The sequence below is a fragment of the Mercurialis annua genome, linkage group LG8 (assembly GCF_937616625.2).
Source record: "Mercurialis annua linkage group LG8, ddMerAnnu1.2, whole genome shotgun sequence".
In the NCBI taxonomy this organism is placed as follows: Eukaryota; Viridiplantae; Streptophyta; class Magnoliopsida; order Malpighiales; family Euphorbiaceae; genus Mercurialis; species Mercurialis annua.
Window position 1 is genome coordinate 16,024,256 of NC_065577.1, and position 16,018 is coordinate 16,040,273.

Here is a 16,018-nt window from a genome sequence, read left to right on the forward strand (position 1 = left end):
TTGGGGTTGGAATTGAAAATTCAAGAAGAAACTATATATCAATGCCAAAAGTAGTGCATCTGATTCTACGGATTTTGCCGATGCTTATTTATCTCTGTATTTGCAATTATCTGTTATGATTTTTTTTTGTTTATAGTAGATATATTCTTTGTGTTTGATAAAATACTTCAATAAAAATGTGTTAAGGTTTTCAATTCAAATATGTGATTATCTTTTCTCTTTTTTATTTGGACATTGCTACTATGATAGTTCCCAAATTTAGCTGTCTTTTCCATTGATCTCTCTCACGTCCATCCATGAATTGATCTGCATATTCGACTTTTTTTAAAATTGAAGGTAAAATGGCTGCCAATTAAACTTATAGTTTATATTGGTTTACTAAATATAAATTTACTAACGGTTAACTATCAGTTTACTTAAAAAACAATTTGTTATTGTTTATTTTTTTTAAGTTATAAAATATTAAACTTATGATTTATATCGGTTTATTAAATATAAATTTACCAAATGTTTACTATCAGTTTACTTAAAAAACAATTTACTATTTTTATTTTTTTTTAAAATTATAAAATATTAAAGGGATGTAAAATAAGTTTTATTGGTTAACTTTTAGAAATCTATTAGAAAACATTAGGGATATTTATTGGTTATCTTTGGGTTACCTAATAGTTGAAAGTGTAACCTAACAGTAAAAGTATTTGGTAACCATTTAGTAAACTTTTAGTAATCAATTAACAAACGTAAAGCAACACTATCTCGATTTAAATTATTTAATTATCAATGAATATTAGGAAACCTATTAGTAAATTTTGTCGGAAACCTTGGGATGTTAAACTCCGTAGATCACTAAACTTTCTTTAAATTACAGAAAGGTCACTAAAAAAACTTTTGTTACAAAATGGTCATTGAACTATAATTTTTATTACAAAGGGGTTCATCCATCTAAAACGTTGCATTTTATAGCAAAAACGCAACATTTTCGCTTACGTGGCAAGCCAAATTTACAAAAAGGAACATAGTTTAATGACCTTTTTGTAATAAGAGGTATTATCTAGTGACATTTTTGTAATTCACGAAACGTTTAGTGTTGTTTTTGTAACAACATAAACATTTTTGTAGTAAAAGGTATAGTTCAATGATCATTTTGTAACAAAAGTTTTTTAGTGATTTTTCTGTAATTTGAGTAAAGTCTAATGATCTACATAGTTTAATATCCGAAACCTTGGGTATCTTAGTACACATTTTTATAGTATACTGATGGGTTAAAGATTCTGGGGGTTACTGAACTTTTCCAAAGTTACAAAATAGTCACCAAATTTCAAAACGTAACAAAATGATCACTATACTATTGATAAGTGAACCTCCGGTGGTCTGTAAATAAATTCCGGCCAAATTATGCAGACGTGGCTATCGGTTGCTGACTCACCTCCACTCCTTCTTTTCCATGTCATTCTTATTTTTTTCTTTTACACATCACCAACCACCTCACTCTCCTCTATTTAATTCAATGGCAAATTAAAATCCCCAAATTCCAACTCCTAACCCTAAATCGCAAAACCAATTCATCATCCCTACCCGGACTGTCATCATCCCATGCTTTAATTTTGCGACCTAACCTGTTAACAAAATCGATGGCTGACAGATTCTATCTTCCCAAATGTAGATGCGGCGAGCTATCAATTTTGCGAACGTCTTGGACCGAAGCAAACCCAGGCCGAAGATTTTTCGGTTGCAACAGATATGAGGTAATTTGTTATTGGGTATATTTGAATTGTGTTCAATTTTGTGTCCAGTCATGTTAGAATCGATGAGGGTTTGAGATTAGAATTTGTCACTTCAGTTCAGTTGTTGCCGTTTTTGATTTTGTTTAATTATGTTAATATTTGACATGTTTCATGTTAGAATGGAGGGGGTTGTGATTTCTTCCAGTGGTTTTATCCTCCAATGCCATATAAAATTATGGGGTTGCTGCACAAAGATGATACCTGTTGTGAGCACAAGAGCAAGGAACAGAAGACTAAGAAGCTTTCATGGATGCAGCTGCTATTTGTGCTGCTAATTGGAAGTGTTGTTGGCAGACTGAGCTCTGCATCCGGTTGTAATGCAAACTAACTCTAAGCTGTAGATTAGCATGTTAGAATAAGGAAAAATGTATGGTTGGCTGTAATGTAATGAAATGGTGATTTGCTCTTAGCTTGTAAAATGGTGATTTGCTCTTAGCTTGTAAAATGGTGACATTTTGTTGGCTGTAATTGAATTTAACATAATAGAAAGAAACATGTTATCTTTGCAATCATGTCTCTTGTTACTTGAAGCTAAACTGTATTAACAATTAACATTCACAAAGCACTAACACCTTGAAATAAGAAAAATAGAAATTAATATTATAAAAATAAGTTTACATAAACATCATATTCTGCCCACTAGCAACAGACAGGGAGAAAGTGTAAAGTATTCAAAAGGGTTGGCCGTACATTTACTCATACTAGCAAAAAAATAGCACAACCAACAAAATAGCACAGCACACAAGGCTGGCAAAACAGTCAAGATGGTCCCCAACATTAACTAGTGGGCTCTACCACCATATGTATGAGTAAATGCATCAAAAAACACAATAAATTCTTCATTTTCTTGTTGGTATCCAGATCTTCCTTTTCTTATCCTCTCTATCCTTCTTGTAAGTGGACAGAGGAGCTCTGAGTGCTGCCATAACTTCTTCCTGTGATCTTAGCTGCTTCCCTTTGTTCTTAGCTGCTGATGGTGCCTCCTTAGCCTTCCCCTTCAGCTTGTCACTTGCAAATAATCTCCTTGCTGTTGGCTTAGTGGTTATCCTGTTTGGATCTGCCTCATGTGCCAAATCTACAATCTCAGCCAAATTCTTCCATTTCCCTAACAAGGGATCCTCATCTGGTGTCAAGTTTGTTAGTGATATGCACTAGGTCAATCATGTTTGACCATGTTTTGACTTTATCATTTTATTATTTATTGATTGGCAGTTTTTATCATTTTATATTAATGATTAAAATACTTGAATGGTCAATTCTTTCTAAGGTCATCGAGTATGTGACTTGATAGTAGAACCCTTAAGTTTAATAAAAGAATTATATACCATCTATCCCTAGTCTTAATAGAACATTGAGACTAGTATGATGTTGACTGATGATTATGTTTTACTAATCATGTATATGAGATATTAAGTCAAATCATAGGTGCTATTTGAGAAATAAGGCACTGGATGACCCACTGTGAGAATACTACATAGATCACTGTCATAAGTAATTCTCATTACAGTTCTATTAGTATAATCCTTTGACCTTGAAATCATCATGGATTTCTACATAGCTATTTCATATTTTGATATAGTCTTACATTATCTTTAACAGGATAATGGAATAGATTGTCATTGGATATGAAAGTAACTATGTGAGAAATGTGAGTGACTGAGAAGGAATTTGTCCCTCATTTATTTGAGTAAGATATCTATGGGCCCCTTGAAGAAGATAGACTGAAGTAAATGCATGGCCATGCTAATTGATAAGAAGTTATCATTTTCAGTCTACTTAGAGTCAAGAAACTAATGATTGAATGTTATAAGGATGACATAACTATGCCTTATATTCAATCTGGATATCGAGAGACAAAGGGATTAAAATATTATTGTAAATGGTTAAATCGGATTATCGATATTCATATAACTTGGGTAGTCATAATGTCTTGCTAGAGGCCACTTATGACTTGTGGGCTGAAATAGGGATTTCGAGCCTACTGCCAACGTTATATGAACCTACAGGGTCGCACACTAAGAACAGACCCAAAACAGTTATGGGTTGTACAAGCCCAATGTGATTAAGTGATTATATATATATATATATATATATATATATATATATATATAATTCGTAATATATATATATTAATTCGAAATTTAAGGATAAGTGTTTTCCTTAATTTATTATTTTTGGAAGATAATAAATATAGTAATTAATATATATGGATAATTATCAAAAAGGAGTTTTTGATAAACATAAACTTGTAGAATTTCAATGAGATTGAAATTCGAATTTGTCTCAAACCCTAGTGTTATTTATCACTATAAATACTCATTAAGCAGTTGGTTTGAGTATTACGAAATTCATTATTCACTAAATCACTAAAATTCGAAATTGCTTGTGAAGCAATAGTGCTAGCACACAAGCACTAGTTTTGGCTAAGGTCTGTTCGTGTGGATACTCGTAGAGGACGCATTCTTTTGGAGGCGTTTCTGATCCGAGGCCAGGTATCACCAAAGTGAACCACCTCCTTCCTTCCTACATTGCTGTTGAATTCGACATACAAGTAAGTAATTATTCTGTTAATTCGAATTACATGGATCTTGGTTTGGGTTTTTAGATAAATTTTTGAAATTCCGCTGCGTTATGAACCTATAAAATCCAACAAAGTTCTGCATCTAAAACTCAACAAATTATCATTATATTGACAAGTATGTATAGGAATGTGTTAAAATATGATTGTACAATATGCTTACCTGTGACAGAAGGACTTCTTGTGTTATAATATCAGGCATTTGTGGTTCAGGTGCAGGAGGTGCTTGTGCTTCAGGTGCAGGTGGTGCTTCAACTTCAGGTGCAGGAGGTGCTTCAGCTTCAACTTGAGGAGGTGATGGTGCTGGTGGTGGATGTGCATTAGGATACCTACTTGAACCCTGCAACAAACCAAATACTTAGTATAAATATAACCAAATATTTATGTTAAACAAGAGAAGCATTGATTTTATCTTACATCAGGCATCCACTGAACTGTCATTGGAGGGCCAATAATCTGACTTCTAGACCCTCTTGCAACTCCAGCAGTTTTACTTGTAGATCCTGTGTGAACTCCAGCAGTTTGACTTGTAGATCCTGTGTGAACTCCAGCAGTTTGACTAGTAGGTCCTCTTTGAACTCCAGCATTCACACTTGTACGTGGTATACTCTGACCTGTGCAGCTTCTCTTATTATGGCCCCTCCCTCCACAGTTAGTGCATCTCATAATACGACCGTTTCTTGAAATTCTTACAGGTTTTATGGCCTCTATGGCCTCTCCTTCTCCTCTAGGACCATTTTCTCCACGTTGAAGTTCATCAGCTTCCCTCTTTCGCAGCAATGCTTTCCTTCCTCTTTTCATGTTAAATGCTTCTGGAGGTATGATACTTGGCGAATTGCTCTTAGGCCACATTTTTTTTCCATTTGTAGGATTGAGGAAATGGCTATAAATTCTCAAGTAAGTTTCTACCTTGTAGCATTCATGCAGGTACTTTTCTGGGCTTCTGTCATTATTAGGTTCATGGTAGAAATGGCATGGTGGAAAGGAATGCCATTCAATTGCCACCTTCTGCAGGAGCATGTTTGCTCTTTCTTGTCCACAACAAACTGCCCATCACCCCCTACAACCTGGTATTTGTCCCCACCAGACCAATCTGCCCTGTAGTACCAGCTAATTTTCTTAGCCTTCTCTAATTTCTTTAAAATCTAGGACGAAATTCCTCCACTGATCTCAGCATCACACTCCTTTTCTTTTTGATCCTTTTCATTAATAAGGTCCTAATGATTTCATTCATGGTTATGAACCCTTTTCTCCTACATTGAAAGACTCAGAATCCAGTGACACAATGGCTTCTATATCCTCGTCATCATTGAATGAATAATCAGAATCATACAGATCACTTTCGCTGATATCCACAATTTCTGGTCCATTCAAATTCACAGTTGGTACCATGGTTAGGAGCCTAGCCTCAACAATTACAATCCTAAAAGGCCTACTGATGCAGCCATTCTCAGCACATCATTGTCCGTCGGCAACTCTCTTAAAGGATTATCACCTAGTAGCATCCAAAAGTACTTGTAGTCACCATCTCCTACTCCTAAAGCTTGTCCCATATTTATGATTGCAATCCTTGACAAGTGATCTGCACAACATCAATCAATGTATCCTAATACTCTTTCTGTTGTCTAACTAGCAGTGTCAATAGTCACTTTGAAATATCGAATTGTAAAATATTCAGACTCAAGAGCTGCAATCATAACACAATCAATGCAACCAGTAAGAACACAGCCCTAAATGCAAAATGCAACCGAAATTGAATAATGCAACCCTAATTTAAAAATAGAACCCCAATTTCAAAATAAAACCCTAATTAGGAACCCTAATTTCATTAAGAAACCCACATTCAGAACCGTAATTTCAAAAAAAACCCACATTCAGAACCCTAATTTCAAAAGAAACCCTAATTTCAAACAAAACCCATATTCAGAACACACCTAACAATACCCCATTTTCAAAATAATGAAAAACAAAAGAATAACAAAAGAGACGATTAACTTACCAAACAAAGGACCATCTTCAAGGTCAAAGCGTGAGACCCACTGAGCCATAGCCATTGCAACCAAACGATCAGTACACCGGCAATTAAAGAGAAACTGAAATGAAAAGGAAAGAGTTTGAGGCAAACTGAAGTGAAAGATCAGAAATTTGTAAGAGTGAAACGTTTTTTGGGAATAGAAAACGGTGTCAGGGAAAAAATTGGAGGGAAATGAGGTAGCTGATGATGTGTAAAAGAAAAAAAATAAGAATGATATGGAAAAGAAGGAGTGGAGGTGAGTCAGCAACTGATAGCCACGTCTGTATAATTTGCCCGGAATTCATTTACAGACCACCGGAAGTTCACTTATCAATAGTATAGTGATCATTTTGTTACGTTTTGAAATTCGGTGACCATTTTGTAACTTTGGGAAAGTTTAGTGACCCCCAGAATCTTTAACCCGTATACTGATACAAAATTGGTGAATTTTGGGATATCTATTATTTTTTATTGGATAATATGTTAGTAAACACTTAAAAATCTATTAACTAATAGTAACAATACCCTTACACAATTTTATTTACTATTTTAGTTTTTATAAATTCAGTAGTTATTTTTAGTAAACTGTTAATGAACTTGTAGTAAACTACATGTATTTTTCTTTATAAAAAATTATTGGTAACTATTTGGTAACTTGATAGTAAACTTTTAATAAACTTTTATATAATATACTAACAACAGTAGTAATTGTCTACTGGTTGTAATTGACATTTGTTAATCTATCAAGACACTTTGAGTAACCTATTAGTAAACCTATAGCAATATTCAAGGGATGTAAAATAGTATTGGCTTAAAATCTAAGTTTGGATGTAGGCTTAACACGATACGATATGCTAAAATGAATTATTATTTAATTTACTAAAATAATTGGTGTACCATTAGTAAACAATTGGTTAACCAACATTGGAACGAAGAGCTTCATTGAGCTTCATAGTACATAAATGTCAAGAATCAATGCCTAACGAAACCTCATTTCGCACCTTAGCAAAAACTAGACAACATTTCCATTACAACAGCTCAAAGCTTCACAAAATGCAACCACATTATTTCAGGGTCAACTGCTGTATGCACTTATAAATTATCAGTTTACTAAAAAAGTTAAGCTAATTTACTAACAGTATACTAACGATTTACTAAAAAATAAATTAGTAAACCTTTAGTAACCTCTAGTATCATTGGACAAACTCTTCATCTCCACAAATAATGAACAACACTTAATTCCATTTAAATCAGAATAATTTAACATAAGCTTATTCAGGTAAAAAATCACAATCTCAATCACCAAAGTAAGAAAATGAAACAACAGCACTTGGTCTTTGCTTTATTATATTTCTTTCTCTTTGTACTATTTGCATCGTTTAACTTCTCCACATAAAGATATCTGGTTCAGTAATTTGATCAAACAGTTGGCGGGCATAATCTATAGTGGTAGAAAATGACAACAACACTTGCGAGTGAGCTCTCTTATGACATATGAGATTTAAACCAACTTAAATCAAACCAATACTCACAATCTAACGATCAAAATCAAGAACTAAGAAAACCCAATTCATAGTCGTGTCTACCGATAAAAACAGATAAAACATCGAAGGAATCTGCCATGTCAGACAGCAACAATGATGTTGATAACCAGTACGGCGGCAGCTCCGCTCTAGCCTCAAGAAAATCTGCCACAGTCCGATTCCCCATCTAAATCATATAAAAGGGATCACTCTTTCTACTTAACAACACAAATCGAATTTTTTTATATTTTGGATAGTGAAAAAAAAAGAAAAAAAAAGATGGAGAATGATGTATCTTTGCAAAGAGATAGCGTGTCCGTATGGAGGAGAATATTTTGGCTTTTGATAGTGCTGAGTCTAATTTTTACTATTTCATATAGTGATTTTGCAATGAAAGAAATATGGTGGTACGCGTGAGAATATTTAGGCCTATTGTGGTGCTGGGCCTAATTTCCACAAATACAAATCACCATTCCCCCCTACTATATGGGAATGAACTTTTGGAAATGAAAATCAAAATTTAACAAAATATTTTAATACTAAATAAAAAATAAAACACATATATTTATTAAAAAAAACTATTTTTAAATATTTATTTTAATTAAAATAATTAAAATATATTTTATTAATATTTTTTTAAAATAATTTATTAATATTTTCTTTAAAAAGTAATCTTATAATTATTTATTTAAAAAAATTATTTTTTTAAAAAATATTAATAATTATTTTTTTAAAAAAAATCTTAATAAAATATTTTTTTTTATTATAATCCGATTGCTATTCCGTTCCAATCCCCAACCGTGAACCAAACGGCCCCTTAAGTTTTTGAGTTTTTTAACAAATACCAACATGTGTTAAAATATTCTAAATTTTACTAGAGAGAAAAAAAATAGTTGAAAAAGAAAGTTAACAACTTTGAAATTGCACAAATAAATTATTTAATTAAAAATACGGTCAACTATTATTAAGAAAACCAGCTGTTATAAAATCAAAAGGTCCTACAAAATTTCAAACTTACATATATAGAAAAGATTTTTAAGAATCTTCAAGAATCATTAATTACAATAACAATTTATTTAAATGCGATTCTCATATAAAACGCCAAATACATGATTATTCAAATATATGGTTCTTCAAAAACAATAACAATTTATTTAAACCAGCTGTACTTATTTCTTAAAAAAAAACGATTTAATTTTGTTTTAAATAATAAAATTTTAGTAATAGTTAACTAATGGTTAATTAACATTGAAAATTAACAAATTTTTTATTATCGTGAGCCCACAACTGCTGAATCCAGCCACATCCAGGACGAGTTCAAGGACCACCCAAATTCAGAATTGACCCTGCTTTGAATCAATAAAACCGTATCGACAAGACGAACAACTTTCATGTTCTGATCGAGAACTAGTTCTGACCACACATACGGCCAAATACGCACGAGTGCCAGGAACTCAAAACTCAACGAGGTTTAAAAGTATTCCTCACTTTATATGCATACCAACGGCCCCTGAGCACGTTTACAATGATTATCTCTTTCCAAAATCATGCCAAATCCAGTATTAACAGGCTAAAGGACTACCACATTAAATTAGCTAAATCAAATTTATGCCAACCGATCACTTAGACATCTTAGGACTACCATAAAAAAGTAGTAAATGGTTGTATTGGTCATTCAAGATAACCTAATAAAATCAATCAAACGTAGAAACCCGGTTTTAGCCTTTGTGCATGTAATCAATCCAGACCTGACAAACTTCTATTTCTTGTTAGAAAATGCAAGGTTTAGATGTATGTTGAGAAGTACCTGCTAATTGATATGCTTAGATGTATGCTTAGAAGTACATATGTGTTTACCGCTTTTCCAGAATTCTTTATATTTTCACACTATATCCTATGGACTGTTATTGTATGTTGAGATGAGAATAACCGATAAAATCAGTAAGTAATAATCCATGTACATGAGTCTAGGGGAGGACCACGAAACTGGTGTTTTGGTCCTATGCATGATAATTTTACTCATAAGCGAGTAAGGTTATCAAGTCGGTATAAAAGGCATTTCCTAGTTGAATTAGGTGGCGACTCCATTTTTTAAACCTTACAGATCCAAAGTCAGCCATAATTAATAAAAGCCAATAATTTTTATTTTTGATAAAGTTCTATTTTAAAATATTAAAGTCAATAAATGTTTTAAAAACTAATTTTTTTTTAAAAAGAAATAATTCAAAAGTCAATTTTTTTTTAAATTACTTCACAAATTAAATTAAAAAGGATTTTTTTTTAAAATGATTAAAAACTTAAACAAAATATAAATAAATAAAAATTATGCTTTCAGAAATTTTAATTGAAAAAGAAACTTTTAAAAAACTATTTTTAGTTACTTTTGTTAAAATATTTTTTAATTATTCTGTTTTTAGATAATTAAAATTTATGACGGAAGCCTCCATTTCCATCGCAAATTTTGTGATGGACGTGTGAATCATAAATATGTGGCGGATTTACATTCTTCATAAATTTCGGAGACAGATTTGTGATGTAAATGTCGTAACAGATACTTTATAGCACACAAATTTGTGACGGAATCATATGTAATAAATCGGTTATAAATTTGTGACAGATGCTTTCCGTCACAAAAATTTGTGACATAATCGTCTGTAATAAATTAGCCATAAATTTGTGATGGATACTTTCCATCACAAATATTTGTGACGAAATCATCCGTAATTGATGGATACCGAATCCTATTGTAAATATAATGGAGCCGAGTCACAGGAAATCCACTCTCAGGTGATACCGGACTCCCCCTGAAGATCCGAAGATATGAAGGAGACGCCGAATCCCTTAAGATTCGGTGATATGCTAATAAAGACCGAATGCTTAGAGATTCGGAGATATGCCAGTAAAGACCGAATCCCACATGATCCGCCCAAAGCGCGTTAGGTCCGGGATTCGGGTAATCGACTAAGAATGGAAGTATTGTCCTATTTGGACACAAACACTATATATGGAAGGATAAGCTCTACTTTAGGAAGATAAAACTATTTAGGAAGATGTTCCTAAATAGGACTCTTATCAGATTAAGGTAGATCACAACAAATCAAGAGAATCCCTACGATATCGCCGAATCCCTACAAAGTAGGATTTACCTGCCTAATACAACTCTACTAGGTATATTCGACTACTATAAAAGGAGCACGAGGTATGCCTAGAATCACAATTACATTCATATACACAAAACGCTGCTCAAAGCTCTAAACTGACTTTAGCATCGGAGAGTTAATCGCACAACCACCGTCCGGATAGCTTTTACCTTGTTTTGCAGGTCTTACTCACCGGTTCAGAAGGCAGACTCCATCAATTGGCGCCGCCTGTGGGAAAAGCTTAACTAAACTTCAAAAAGAAGGAGCTTTTCTGAACTCAAAAACAAATCTCATTGAAGAAGATGACTTCTGAAAGAGTAAACCTGAAGAATCAAACGTCACAGAGAAAACGGAAAGCAACAGAACTCTCAACTCCTCCTCCAGTAACTTTTGACGGGGAAGACTTCGGGAGAATAGCTGAAGAGCATAACGAAGCTCTAGTGGTAGCCATGATCATCGAACACTGGAACGTTGAGAGAATCCTGATCGATGAAGGAAGCGCAATAAACCTAATAACAAGAAAGGCTTACGAAAGCCTAGGAAGAGAACTAGCAGAACTAAAAAGAAATGCCACACCTGTGGTAGGATTTGGGGGCTCGCCAATTAAGCCCAACGGAACAATTACACTTGATGTCAAGTTAGGAAGGACAAGAAAAAGCGAGGAATTACCTACACGGTTTAGTGTCGTAGAAATCGACTTGCCGTACAACGCGATACTGGGGAGACCATTCCTCCACGACTCAGCCGCCGTGACGAGCGTAAAGGCACTAACCATGAAGATACCAACGAAACAAGGAATTATCACGATACAAGGAAACCGAGCCGAGGCGAAAAAGTGCTACGAACGAGCAATAAAAGAATCAGGCGAAACAATGGCAATAGAAGAAATCCTTAATCACGACATCGAAGAAAAAGAAACAGCACCCGAAGGCGAAACAAAGAAACTCCAACTCGACAAGGAGAAAAGAGTAAATCTCGGCGCAAACATGAACCCAAAGATCGAAAACGAAATCACGGCCATGCTGAAAAACAACGTCAAAACCTTCGCTGCTAACGCGTCAGAAATAGTCGGGATAGACCCCCAAGTCATTACTCATGATCTAAATGTAGTGGAAGCGGCGAACCCTGTGAAGCAAAAGAAAAGGAAGTTCTCGGAAGAAAAACAGAAAATAATCGCTGAAGAAGTAGAAAAATTGGAGAAAGCGGGATTCATACGAGAAGTCCACTACCCCGAGTGGGTAGCTAACGTAGTTATCGTAAAGAAAGCCAACGGAAAAAATAGAATGTGTGTAGATTACACCGATCTAAACAAAGCGTGTCCTAAAGATAGCTACCCTCTCCCAGACTCGATCAACTCGTGGACTCTACTGCTGGACACGCGATGGATAGCCTAGCCGACGCAGCTCAAGGCTACCACCAAATCCAGATGAAGGAGCAAGACCAGGAAAAAACCTCATTCACCACGGAGGGAGGAACTTACTGCTACACGACGATGCCTTTCGGTTTGAAAAACGCCGGAGCGACATACCAAAGGCTTATGAATTTCATGTTCAAAGACGAGATAAGAAAACGAGTCCAGGTGTATGTAGACGACCTAATCATCAAAAGCGAGAACGAGGAAACCCATGCAAAAGATCTTGAAGAAACATTCAACATACTGAATAAGTTCGGAATGAAGCTGAACCTTGACAAATGCACGTTCGGTGTACAAGGCGGGAAATTCCTGGGATTTATGATATCTCAAAAAGGAATAGAGGCGAACCCCGAGAAGATCAAAGCAATTATGGACATGAAGGCACCAAGAAACGTAAACGAAGTTCAAAAACTCAACGGGCGAATCACAGCACTCGGTAGATTCATGTCTTGCTCAGCAAAAAGATGCTTGCCTTTCTTCAAAGCCCTCAAAGGAACATAAAAATTTGAATGGAATAAAGACTGTGAGAATGCTTTTGAAGAAATAAAGAAGTTCCTCGTCACCCCTCCATTGCTCAGCAGACCGCTGAAAGGGGAGACGCTATATCTATATATTAGCACCACATACGAGATTATCGGAACAGTACTGGTGAGGGAAGAAGACAACGAGATGAAGCCAATCTACTACATTAGTCGAGTCCTGAAAGGCGCGGAGACACGATACCAGAGATCGAAAAAATGGCACTGGCCGTATTAACCACAGCTAAAAAGCTGAGATACTACTTCCAAAGTCACAACGTTGTGGTAAGAACAAATCAACCATTGCGAAAGGCGATCCAACGACCAGAAACGTCCGGAAGATTAGTCCACTGGTCCATCCAACTCAGCGAACACGACATAAGATACGAACCTCGCCCGACTCTAAAAGCACAAGCTTTGGCGGACTTTGTAGCAGAAATAACTCCAACCGAGACTGGTCAGCCCAAACCAGCCTTAGTATGGGAACTTCACGTAGATGGATCGTCGAATGAAAAAGGAGCCGGAGCAGGAGCCATCCTCAAAGGACCCGAAAAAATCAGAATCGACTATGGAGTAAACATCCAATTCACCGCCAGCAACAATGTAGCTGAGTACGAAGCCCTAATCGCAGACCTCGGCCTCGCATTAGAAATAAGAACGGAAATCCTAAGGATCTATAGCGACTCCCAGATGGTGGTAAATCAGGTCAAGGGAGAGTATCAAGCCAAAGAAACAAGGATGATCGAATATCTGGGACAAGTCATGACACAGCTCCAACAGCTGGAAGCACAAGGAGGACAATGGGAAATCATTCAAATCCCAAGAGAGGAAAACACCGAAGCCGACGCCATCGCCAAATCAGCATCAGAACTCGGAGATCTATTCACTAAAATGCAGTTAAAAGAAATTCTCGAATCACCAAGCACCAGAAAAGCAGAAGTCATGGCAATCGAAGAGGCCGACTCCTGGATGACCCCATTGATCAAATATCTAGACCACGGCGAATTACCAACAGACAAAATCGAAGCCATCCGCACCATCAGAAAATCTGCCAACTACTCATTTCACAACGGAGTTCTTTACCGAACCTCCTTGACTCATCCATGGTCTAGGTGCGTCTCGCCCCAGACAGGAGAATCCATCTTAAAAGAAATCCACGAAGGAATATGCGGAGCACACGAAGGAGCAGTCACCATAGCAAGAAAAACAATACTCAAAGGATACTACTGGCCGACCATCAAAGAAGATGCAAAAACATTAGTCAAGAAATGTGATAAATGCCAAAGACACGACAATATCAATCGTGTACCAGCAGTACCTCAAGGATCAATGGAGAGCCCTTGGCCGTTCGCCACATGGGGGATTGATATAGTTGGACCGTTTGAAACGGGAAAACATCAATTGAAATTTCTAATCGTCGCAATAGAGCACTTCACAAAATGGGTAGAAGTAGCGCCAGTCGCAACCATCACTGAGCCAAAGTAGAGGAATTCTTCAAGAACGAAGTAATATGCCGATTTGGCATACCCCACACTGTAATAGCAGATAACGGCAAACAATTCAATTGCAAGCGGTTCAAGGCATTTTGCAAAGGACTGATGATCAATTTGAAATTTACTTCGGTGGCGCACCCTCAAACAAACGGAATGACGGAAGTCACCAACCGAACCATAGCACAAGGAATAAAAAAGAGGCTTTCTCAGTATAAGGAGAACTGGGCAGAAGAATTATACAGCGTTCTGTGGGCATACAGAACAACTCCTAGAAAAGGAACTGGCGAAACACCCTTCAGACTCGCCTACGGTACTAAAGCGGTAATTCCGGTAAAAATTGGCATACCTAGTATCAGAGTGAACTATCTAGAAGAAGAAACTAACGAGGCTAAAACAAGGCTGTGTCTAGACCTACTAGAGGAAAGGAGGGATGAAGCGGCGGTCCGAGCCGCCACATACAAGAAGCAAGCTGCAAGATACCATAACAAGAGAATGAATTCAAGAGAATTTCAAAAAGGCGATCTGGTCTTACGAAACGCGGAAGTTGGCAGAGGAAACGCAGGAGTAAAGAAAATGCAAGCTAATTGGGAAGGCCCCTACATTGTAGAAGAAGTTACTGGCAAGGGCGCATATAAACTAAAGACAATAACTGGATCCATGGTACCCAGATATTGGAATGTAGAGCACTTGAGAAAGTATTATCAATAGATTAATTTATGGCATGTACTTATTTCCATTTTTGAAATAAAAGGGCGATTTGGCGATAAGAAGTAAATTTTACAGGCTCGCTCGAGACCTAATATATGCAATTTAACAAGAATCGTTCGAATCTTAGTTAAAAACAATTTAGACTCGTCTGAGTCAAATAAATAAAAGGATCCATTCGGACCTACAAATAAATCACACCAACAGAAGTTTAGATTAACTTCTCAAAATAACAAACGAGTTTCGATTAACTCTACAGCTAAAGAAAAGCAATGGTCAAAAGATCATTATATTCACAAAAGAAAATTACAAAGGATCCGCCTACGATCCAATACAAAAGCAAAAAATACAAAAAGCAAAAAATACAAAAAGAAGAAAATAAAAACTAAGCTTTCTTCAAAGCATCTTGTTTATGCTTATCAAGCTTCGCCTTCACCTCCTTCGCCAAAGAACCAGGATCCAACTGATTGACTCCAGAAAGATCGACGCCAGGATTCTGCTCCCGCAGCTTTGCCCCGATCGCCAACCGGTATTGAGTCATGACTTGGGAATAAAAGCTCCCAGAGTCACCCAAGCGCCGGCGGAGACGCCCCTCTTCTTTCTTCAGATCATCCCTTTCCTTAGAGAGAGCATCTGAAGAAGACTTTAGAGACTCGACTTCATCGGATAAAGTTCGAACCCGAGCCTCTAAGGCGGAAGCCTCTAAGGCGGAAACCTCAGCTGTTGGATCAGACCAGTCGCCTCGCTAGCTTCCTCCTCCATCTTTTGCTTTTCGGAGAGCCAGGATTCAGAATCCTTCTGAAGCTTCTTCAGTTGATCCACCGCATCCCTTCGGCGGCGCTCCAAAAC